This window comes from Adiantum capillus-veneris, chromosome 6, assembly GCF_014529385.1.
Source record: "Adiantum capillus-veneris isolate H3 chromosome 6, ASM1452938v2, whole genome shotgun sequence".
Lineage (NCBI taxonomy): Eukaryota > Viridiplantae > Streptophyta > Polypodiopsida > Polypodiales > Pteridaceae > Adiantum > Adiantum capillus-veneris.
The window spans coordinates 132,785,785-132,795,182 of NC_140936.1; positions in this window are offsets into that span (position 1 = coordinate 132,785,785).

Consider the following 9,398-nt stretch of genomic DNA (forward strand, 5'->3'; position numbering starts at 1 on the left):
ACCGTCTATGAACCTCTCCTTCTTTAGGAACTCAGCATTATCACCAAGATTAGCAACATTTCTCACCCATACAACCCAAAGAGGTAGAAACTCTTGTTTGTACATGTAGTAGTCATCTGAGTCTTTTTGTTTGTGAGAAACAATGTCTTGCCATAGATTTTGAGTGTTTTGAGGGTCAAAGAAGTATCACTTGATTGATCAATGAATTCCTTATAGTTTCCCTTAACCTCCTGAGATAGAGAGTCAAACCAAGTGCTAGCATCCTTCCTTAGAACTACCTCAAACATTTCTAAGAATTCTTCATCTCCTATTACTCTTTTTATGCGGCAAGCCATTTTGAAATTTGCTAGAAATAGCTCGGCATCCTCGCTAGGCTCTCCAAAAAAGAGAGGATACTCTGACATTTGGCGTTGTGCCTCCATTGAATCAATTTCAAAATGACAACACGTTTTTTTTCTTTCTTAAAAATATTTACACAGTAATATTTTCTAAATTTTAATCTATTCTACAACAAAATAAAAATATGCACATGAAATGATCTATGATAGTCAACAAGAGGCAAGATAACACGGTTTGGTGATGCGAGGATTTCTCCTACTCTTTGAGTACCAAACAAGAACACCATACGCTGTTGAAAATGGATCTTTAAACTAATTGCAACGTTCATTCTAATGTGTGGAGTGAAATGGAAGGGAAAATCATGAACACCATACATTGTTGAAAATGGATCTTTCTACTAACTGCAAATTCTATTCTAATGTCTGGAGTGGAATGGAAGGGAAAAAAAATCTATTCCTGGGTCATTATCCATGGTCTATGCATGAACTAATGCTTAAAAAGTATATATATATATAGACATCCAAACTAAGGTCATACCTAATGAGAGGAAAAATAAAAGGACGTTTATTTCGGCCAACCTAAGGGGACCTAAAATTCTTCAAATTACATGTTGGAATTGCAACTTAGTACTAGCAATGATGTGTATCTTTTGCTTTGGAATGGGAATTAAAGGATCATACAAATTCTTGTGATTCATGCAAACTACTTGACTCTTCTAAAGGTTGAACCTACATAAAAACGTACAAAAGCCGTCCTCAGTGGGGGCACCAAAATTGAGGCGGTCTAGGGAGAGCAACAAGAGAGACAACCACTAAACACCCCTCAAGGATCTTGTGCTGCTCAATTGGTGCAGGGGCTACCACAAACAAGCAAAACAACAAGAAACCCACAGTCAACAACAAGTGAAGGGGCACCACCTAGTTAAAGAGCAAACGAGGACGCAAAAAAGGAGAATCCTTGAGCGATAGAAGCAAGAAGGAAGGGTACAATATCACTAATATCAATTCTACAAATACACCCACCAAACACACACACACACACACACACACACACACACACACACACACACACACAGAGAGAGAGAGAGAGAGAGAGAGAGAGAGAGAGAGAGAGAGAGAGAGAGTTTTGTGCAAGAATTAAGCTTCAATTTAAATCATGATTTGATGCTGGTGTATAAACAGCTTGGAGGAGAGTCAAGAGACACAATTAAGTTTGATGATGTTGTGATCTACACATTCTCTTAGGGTTATGGGAACACTCTTACCATACAACTCTCTTGTAATGTTTCCCAAACAACAAAACAAACACAAACGCTCTTGAGTACATAGAAGAAAATACTACAAAAGAATCTCAAAATGAAAACACGTTGTCTTAAACCAAACGAGATGAGGTTGCTAAGCGTGAATTGGAGAGACTCAAGAGAGTTTTGAATCGTGGTTGCACCCAACTTATTGATTCAATTGATGTGCAAGAGTAAGTACAACTTTGATTGGAAGTTATGAATTAGTCACTCCCTTGCAATGCTACAACTAGCTCAAAGAAGCTTTCCTATACACCACAAGTAACGGTATATAGAGAGCTCACTCACTCTCTCTCTCTCTCTCTCTCTCTCTCTCTCTCTCCCTACAACTAAGATGGAGAATGGTACACTCAAAGTAGTGAGCAATAGTATAGAGATCATGCCTTTACAAAGAGAAAAGGGCTCTATTTATAGGTGAGGAGAGCCCTTATTAGGATTATCTCCTGATCAACATTTACATAGAAAACCATGATTATGAAATTTTTTATATATTATTATGAGAGTGGGACTCTTGTCTCTTGAGTCACATGGATGTGGGCTCAAGAGGAGAGAATTATTGAGGTGAAATAGAGAAGATTCTAGAGAGGCGAGTGATTTTTGTGTGAGGTTGCTTACTCCAAGGTAGAGTAGAGTGGGTGCAATTTACAAGAAAGGGTTAGTAGTTAATGTCGGTAATCACTATAACAAGTTAGCAATATAATAACAATGGGTAGAATGACTTGAAGGGTTGAGGAAAGAGGGGTGAATGAGAGGATGAACCATTGAGATATCTTGGATTCACCCGTGCGTAGATTGTCAAAAGTGATCGTCGGTCTTCTTCATCTTCTTTTCTTCATGCCACCACCATAGTTAAACACCTCCAAGAATATGAGGGTTTTTTGTTGATAGAAAAATCACAATTTTGCAGAGTTCTAAGCATGGTTAGGTTGCTAAATTTTTATGCAATTTTAAAAAGTTGAAATAAAATTGTAATATGAGAGTAATAGAGAGGGATATTGAGATAATATATGTAGGTAGAGCTTCCAAAAGAAGATATGGATGTAAGAGAGGAGGATAATGGTGAGGAGGGTGATGAAAACCATGGAAGGTGCAACTTTGAGTGAGGGATGGAGAGGAATGTGTGTGTGTGTGTGTGGAAGTGTGAAGGGGAGTGAGAGAAGACTAAGGTGACTTGTGAGAAAAAGTAGATAGATTGGGGCCCACCAAAAATATCATACCTCACCGGTGGCAGCTCCAAAAATTATGAAACAAATTGAGGTAATTATTGAGCTTGTGAGAAAATGTTTTATTTTAATCACATCCTCAAATTTGGAGTGGATGTGGATGCCAAAAATCCCACCAAAAATCCTGTTTTTAATGCCTGAAATAGTTTTCTAGTGGCGTCCTCCTTTGTTGAATTTTCACAGTTCATCCAAGAGTGAGCCCCTCCATGAGTCATATCATGATACAAAGCATGCAAGTTATCTTCACACATGCATTGAGGAGGATCCTTGGTGAATAAAGAAATATATACATGGTGGGACTAGTGTATGTTTAGCTCAATGAGCACATGGTGTTAGAAAAATGAGTACATAATAAAAAAATATGGAAGAATTATGGATATGGAAAAAGATATTGGAATCGTATGATATGGTCCCTCTTTTGTATTATTTTGGGTGAAAGAGGAATGAAGCGAAAAATGATAGCATAGTCAGCATTTCATTAAGAACAAGTTCCTAATGAGCATAAAGAGAGTACTTAGTTTGAGAAAGCAACATAGAAATTTACACCTAGGTAGTTTGGCATAGATAGTACTTGCAAAGAGAGAGAAATAGAACAATTGACAACAATTGAGGATCGGATTTACATGGACCCGGTCCCCCCTCCAAAATGGCTTTGTATTATATCTTCTCCCATCAAAGGAGACTTTGGTACAATACAATCTTTGTGTTCCTTGACAAAACTCGTTGGTGCAATGAAGATGGAAGCTTCATGCATCAAATTATGCTTGAATAACACACCTAGTGGGCCTAGCCTCAGTCCCAAGACCTTGCACACCTTTAAAGATGGTGAGAGCTAGCAGGGAATGAGGAAAGATTGAGAGGAAGAAGATGTATCTTACAAGACAAAAGTATTATCCTCAGATAATCACTCCTTAATACCATAGCTTAGCTTAGTAATTAGCATGGTAGAGGAGATGAGCATGACATTGAATCTTGGCTCTTGGTTAGATTTGCATTTCATAGCCAAGAGTTTTTGGTGTAGGCCTTTACTTCTCAATGCTTGGAGAAGGAGATGGAGTTCATGAGTTGTGTGTGTGTGTGTAGCAAAGTGAGTTAGACTAAAAATGCCAACTCTCTCTGTACTTGGTCAACCCCTCTTCCCAAAATCTCTTGCTGGCTTCCCATTGGCTTCTGCAGGGCTTGTCCAATAACAATTTAGAAGCATAATTGACCTTTTAGTCTTCTAGCCGATAGGAATCAAGCAAGCCATTGGGCTGTTGGATGCTCATTGGACCCCTTGGTAGACAATCCAATAGTCTTCAAGGGAGCTTAATTTCTATTGGTTCTTTTATCAAGCATTTTTCAATTGATTAGACTAATTTTACTCTAGCCTAATTCTCATTGGTCCACCTCTATGGCCATCCAATAGGATTGGAGGGGAAATTGGGGGCAACTGGCCTAGGAGCCTGCCATGTGTCCATTCTTCCCTTTTGGGAGAGCTTGGGATTGTGTGTGTGTGTGTTTCTCTCTCTTCCCCTACCATTAGGGCTCACCCCTCCTTCCCAGGGATGTGGGAAGACTTTTTAGTCTTCCATAACCATCCAAATTTTCCCACTTTTGGCCATTGGACAAATTGTTTAAATTTAGGAACTATAGCCTATGGAAGTCTTAATGGAGATGAACCTTAGGTCTTTTAAGATCCATTGGTGCACATTGATCTTTTGTAGACTGTCCCCCTTTAGATCCCTATTTTCCCTCCTTTGGATCTCTGCTGAGACTGGCGGTCTGGCAACCTTACCAATATTCTAGCTTTTACTCCCCCGGTACCTCCCCATATTAAATGATTAGTTTAACATGAGAAAATCATTTGGAAGAATTAGATATTAATCTTTATGACAAGCCTTCATTCTTCTTCTTGAAATCATGACTTGAATCCTTCATAGAAGGTGTGTGGAGACGTGATGCTCATTTTGTGCATGGTGATGGTGTTGTGATGATGTGATTAGGGTGTAGTGGTGTGTGTGCATAGATGGGGTGTGTGTGTGCTTGTGATAGAGATGTGTGTCTCCTCCCTGTTCTCTTTGTTTTTTTTTTTTTGAGATAGAGACCCCTCCTTATATAGGGAAGGATAAGGGAAATTTAAACAATTACTAAAATAGTAGATAATTATCCAAGCAAGCCCATGTGGTAGTGGGCCATCCTTGCCTGGCTGTTTGTGCATATGCTAGGTTAGGAGTCTTATAAGAGAGTGAGAGAAGAGAGAGGGAAGGGTAGGATAGAGGTATAGGGAATCTACATGGTTCTAACCATGGCTATCTTATTAGGAAAGAGAGAAGAGGGAAAATAGGGATGGCAAGGGTGAACCTGTTAGGGATAGAGGTTTTATCCATACTTGGCAAAGACTTCCTTTAATGCCCTTATGTCTCATGCAATGATGCTCCTTAACTAGTGTGGCAAGGTCCCGTGATGGTGGGGAAGAGACCTTAGATGAGGTTATGAGTGTGTAGAGAAAAATATGTAGACTTTGAGGGAGGGCTACCTGTGTAAACATTACATGGTGGATCGGGGTCCACCATCTTGAACATATCTTGCCACTCAAAACTTCAAAAATTATAAAAAAAATAGTAGAAGTCTCAGCTCATAAGCTACATTTTTTATTTTGTAAAGGTCTTCAAATTTGGTGAGGAAGTGGATGCCAAAAATTGAGCAAAAGCATGTACATTTGTGCCCACAAAAGTCTTCGTGGTGGTGCCCCTTTTGTTGTCATTTTCCTTATACATCCTCAAGAGTATTCAAACATGTGTGAAAGCATGGCCTAGGGACTTGAATTTCCTCACGACCATCCATGTGGGGTCAATTTATTGATAATCTATGAGCTAGCCCACCATGAATTAGTTAACATAGTATTTCTATTTCTTAAAATCTAGGCAACTAAAATAATAATATGTACATGGTAGAATATCAAAAGCATATTGTGGATAGAAATAGGTTGGTCAAATAATAAAAGTGAATAGTATTTATTCTCATCAATGTTAATGATATAAGTTAGAAATAAAACATATATAGATGAAATGTATAAGATGAAAAAAGGTTAGGGTAGGTTCTTACACAAAAGAGAGGGAATGGAAAGAATTTTTTTAAAAAGTGACCCTTGCTTCATGATGGAAGTTCTTAAAGCTTTCCATGTTCGTGGAGCTTCACCGTGTGCTCATAGGCTAGACCACCATTGCCTAGCAAACTTTTGAAAATTCATAGCTACATGACGTAGCTTAGAGGACTCCGTGAAGCCCTCATCTCCAAATGCCGCATCGAATTGTTGGATAAAGGCTAGGACTTTGTCTGTAGCACCAAAGGTGCCATTGTATGTAAGGAAAGAGATGTTCTTTCCTCCCTCCTTGAATTTTTCTTGGACAACCTTTTCTAGGTGGCATAGGATTTCCTATGGCCTCTTCTTTTGGGTGGTTCGAGAGCTGCACCATCACTTTCTTCAGAAGAGGAAGAGTATGAGGAGGATGGAGAAGAGGGTGACCTCTTTCTCGCCTTTTTCTTCCCTTGTTCCTCCTTTTTTGCACCATCACTTTCTCTAGAAGAGGAAGAGGATGTAGAAGAGGGTGGCGTCTCTCTCGCCTTTTTCTTCTCTTGTTTTCTCTCTTCCCTCTTTGAATTATGGTGTAGAGAAGTATGAGATGGTATTCTCCGTTTAGGGGGTGTTGGATATTGTTTTTCCCACCGTCTTCGTGGAGCCATCTCCGTTGAGGTGGCAGGAGACTCACTTCTTTCTCGTTCTTTTGGTGGGGGCTCTGCCGTTGAAACTTGGTTTCTCCTTTGGGAGGGAGATGCCTCATCGAGTAGTAAGTTTTTGAGCCCTTTTTACGAATCCTCCTCTTCTTCCCTTATCGGAGAGAGTCCTCTTTTGGAAGTCTCATCAGGAGCTTTCCTAAGTACTCTCTCTTCTTGATGGGGAGAAACAAGATAATTTACAAGCATAGGGACATTATTGGTTGCTCTTTCATTAGCAAAATCAAAGCTATCAACATTTATTTCAATCTCTTTTCCCTTGTCAGCGATACTAGAAAATTTTAAATGTATATTTTTATTTGTACTTTGGCACTTCAAGCCCTAGTTGCTACTCCTCTTTACCTTCAAAGATAAGCACTCAAGCATCTATACCCGTGGCTCGAATATTAGTAATTTCAAGGAATAGAAGAGAGTGTTGAATAGAGCCAAGACAACACCGGTTCCTGTCAAGCTTCTAATAACTCAATAATGGTTAAGACATAGGCAAGCCCCGTAGGACTCCATTATTAAGACCATAGCTCTCGACGGTATCCCCATTAACTGCACAAAGCAGGCATGCTTCAAGGATGCAAAATCCCTATTCTACTAACTCTTTTCCAATTAATAGCACCAACCATTTGTAGCAAGCTTGAGGATCTCTCTTCTTGAGCAAGAAAAGAGAAACCAATAGCTCTGATACCAATGTAACACTTAATGCACTAGTAACTTGTGTGTAGCGGAAATTGATAACATAGTGAGCATTCCATTAAGAATAAGTTCCTATTGAGCATAGAAAGAGTACTTAGTTTGAGAAATCAACATAGCAATTTACACCTAGCTAATTTGGCATTGACAATACTTGAAGAGAGAGAGAAAAATAACAATTGACAACAATTGAGGACCGGATTTACATGGAGTCGCCCCCCCCTCCATAAAGGCTTTGTATTATAGCTTCTCCCATCAATGGAGATTTTTGTACAGTACAATTCTTGTGTTCCTTAACAAAACTCATTGGTGCAATGAAGATGGAAGCTTCATGCACCAAATTATGCTTAAAAAACACACCAAGTGTCCCTAGCCTCAGTCTCAAGACCTCACACACTTTTAAAAATGGTGAGAGCTAGAAGGAAATGAGGATGATTGAGAGGAAGAAGATGTATCTTACAAGAAAGAAGTATTCTCCTTACAGAATCACTCTAATAGCATAGCTTAGCTTGATAATTAGCATGGTAGAGGAGATGAGCATGCCATTAAAGCTTGGCTCTTGGTTGGATCTGTGTTCCATAGCCAAGACTTGTTGGTGTAGGCCTCTACTTCTCAATTCTTGGAGAACGAGATGGAGTTCTTCTTGCACACATGAGTTGTGTGTGTGTATAGCATTGTGTTAGACAAAAATGCAGCCTTCTCTATCTTCTTGGTCGACCCCTCTTGCTAAGTACTCATGCTGGCCTCCCATTGGCTCCTGTAAAGCTTAGCCGATCACAAATTAGAAGAATAATTGATAGCTTTGTGACACGTGTCCGCCTTTCCCCTTTTGTCAGAGCCTTAGGTAATTAAAATAAGTTATAAAACTCTCATTGGATCTTTTTATCTTCTGGCCAATAGGAATCAGGCAAGCTTTTGGGCTGCTTCATGCTCATTTGGCCCCTTGGTAGACTGTCCAATAGTCTTCTATGGAGCTTAATTTCTATTGGTTCTTTTATCAAGCATGTTAAAATTAATTAGACTAATTTTACTCTAGCCTAATTCTCATTGGTCCACCTCTATGGCCATCCAATAGGATTTGAGGAAAGATTGGGAGCAATTGAGCTAGGAGTCTGACATGTGTCCAATATTCCCTTTTGGGAAATCTTTGGAGTGTGTGTGCGTGTGTGTGTTTCTCTCTCCTCCCCTACTCTTAGGGCTTGCCCCCTCCTTGATAGGGATGAAGGGAAATTGTGCACCCATGGTATTCTCCAAGCTCCCCACCAAGAAGAGAGAGTACCTAGGAGAGCTCCTGGTGAGACTTCCAAAAGAGGACTCTCTCTGATAGGGGAAGAAGAGGAGGACCCGTATGAAGGGCTCAAAAACTTACTACGTGATGAGGCATCTCCCTCCCAAAGGAGAACCCAAGTTTCAATGGTAGAGCCCCAACCGAAAGAACGAGAAAGAAGTGAGTCTCTTGCCACCTTGGGAGAGATGGCTCCACGAAGATGGCGGGCAAAATGCTATTTAACACCCCCTAAACGGAGAAGACCATCACATACTCCTCTATACCATAATTTAAAGAGGGAAGAGAGAAAACAAGAGAAGAAAAAGGCAAGAAAGAGGTCACCCTCTTCTCCATCTTCCTCATCCTCTCCCTCTTTTGAAGAAAGTGATGGTGCAGAACAAGAGGAACAAGGGAAGAAAAGGGAGAGGGACACATGTCTAACCTCACCATCCTATCTTATTGCAGTATTAGCGAGAACCACGATTAACTTGTCAAACCATGGGACGAAGGTGACTCGACTAGTGCATAGAGGTTACAAGAGGTTGTCAATATCTCAGAAAACAACTAACAACTCGCATCTAACTCAAGCTACACTCAAGTGACTTAAATCACCAAAAGACAATTGCTCATCGTCGCCAAGAAAATCACATCCGTTACAACATCCAATGACATCCAAACGCAACAAAAATTCTAGGACAAGTTTATAAGACCTAAGCACACGTGCCTATTGCCTCAAACCCCAATGTAGGTCAAGTTCCAAAATCGCGATTATTAACAACAGTGGATTTTTGACCTAGTCGTTTTCAAC